This window comes from Rhinopithecus roxellana, chromosome 4 (genome assembly GCF_007565055.1).
Source record: "Rhinopithecus roxellana isolate Shanxi Qingling chromosome 4, ASM756505v1, whole genome shotgun sequence".
In the NCBI taxonomy this organism is placed as follows: domain Eukaryota; kingdom Metazoa; phylum Chordata; class Mammalia; order Primates; family Cercopithecidae; genus Rhinopithecus; species Rhinopithecus roxellana.
Genome location: NC_044552.1, coordinates 91,563,906 through 91,565,807, shown reverse-complemented (window position 1 = coordinate 91,565,807; position 1,902 = coordinate 91,563,906).

Below are 1,902 nucleotides of genomic sequence, written 5' to 3'. Positions count from 1 at the left end.
AGCTGCATCCATGTCCCTACAAAGGACGCAAACTCATCCTTTTTTATGGCTGCATAGTATTCCATGGTGTATATGTGCCACATTTTCTTAATCCAGTCTGTCACAGATGGACATTTGGGTTGATTCCAAGTCTTTGCTATTGTGAATAGTGCCGCAATAAACATACGTGTGCATGTGTCTTTGTAGTAGAATAATTTATAATCCTTTGGGTATATACCCAGTAGTGGGATGGCTGGGTCATATGGTACATCTAGTTCTAGATCCTTGAGGAATTGCCATACTGTTTTCCATAATGGTTGAACTAGTTTACAATCCCACCAACAGTGTAAAAGTGTTCCTATTTCTCCACATCCTCTCCAACACCTGTTGTTTCCTGACTTCTTAATGATTGCCATTCTAACTGGTGTGAGATGGTATCTCATTGTGGTTTTGATTTGCATTTCTCTGATGGCGAGTGACGATGAGCATTTTTTCATGTGTCTGTTGGCTGTATGAATATCTTCTTTTGAGAAATGTCTGTTCATATCCTTTCCCCACTTTTTGATGGGGTTGTTTGTTTTTTTCTCGTATATTTGTTTGAGTTCTTTGTAGATTGTGGATATTAGCCCTTTGTCAGATGAGTAGGTTGCAAAAATTTTCTCCCATTCTGTAGGTTGCCTGTTCACTCTGATGGTAGTTTCTTTTGCTGTGCAAAAGCTCTTTAGTTTAATTAGATCCCATTTGTCAATTATGGCTTTTGCTGCCGTTGCTTTTGGTGTTTTAGACATGAAGTCCTTGCCCATGCCTATGTCCTGAATGGTACTACCTAGATTTTCTTCTAGGGTTTTTATGGTATTAGGTCTAACATTTAAGTCTCTAATCCATCTTGAATTAATCTTCGTATAAGGGGTAAGGAAAGGATCCAGTTTCAGCTTTCTACTTATGGCTAGCCAATTTTCCCAGCACCATTTATTAAATAGGGAATCCTTTCCCCATTTCTTGTTTCTCTCAGGTTTGTCAAAGATCAGATGGCTGTAGATGTGCGGTATTATTTCTGAGGACTCTGTTCTGTTCCATTGGTCTATAGCTCTGTTTTGGTACCAGTACCATGCTGTTTTGGTTACTGTAGCCTTGTAGTATAGTTTGAAGTCAGGTAGCGTGACGCCTCCAGCTTTGTCCTTTTGACTTAGGATTGTCTTGGCAATGCAGGCCCTTTTTTGGTTCCATATGAACTTTAAAGCAGTTTTTTCCAATTCTGTGAAGAAACTCATTGGTAGCTTGATGGGGATGGCATTGAATCTATAAATAACCTTGGGCAGTATGGCCATTTTCACGATATTGATTCTTCCTATCCATGAGCATGGTATGTTCTTCCATTTGTTTGTGTCCTTTTTGATTTCACTAAGCAGTGGTTTGTAGTTCTCCTTGAAGAGGTCCTTTACATCCCTTGTAAGCTGGATTCCTAGGTATTTTATTCTCTTTGAAGCAATTGTGAATGGAAGTTCATTCCTGATTTGGCTCTCTGCTTCTCTGTTACTGGTGTATAAGAATGCTTGTGATTTTTGCACATTAATTTTGTATCCTTTTTTTTTTTTTTTTTTTTTTTTTTTTTTTTTTTTTTTATTATACTTTAAGTTCTAGGGTACATGTGCATAACGTGCAGGTTTGTTACATATGTATACTTATGCCATGTTGGTGTGCTGCACCCATCAACTCGTCAGCACCCATCAATTCATCATTTATATCATGTATAACTCCCCAATGCAATCCCTCCCTCCTCCCCCCTCCCCCCTCCCCATGATAGACCCCAGTGTGTGATGTTCCCCTTCCCGAGTCCAAGTGATCTCATTGTTCAGTTCCCACCTATGAGTGAGAACATGCGGTGTTTGGTTTTCTCTTCTTGTGATAGTTTGCTAAGAATGA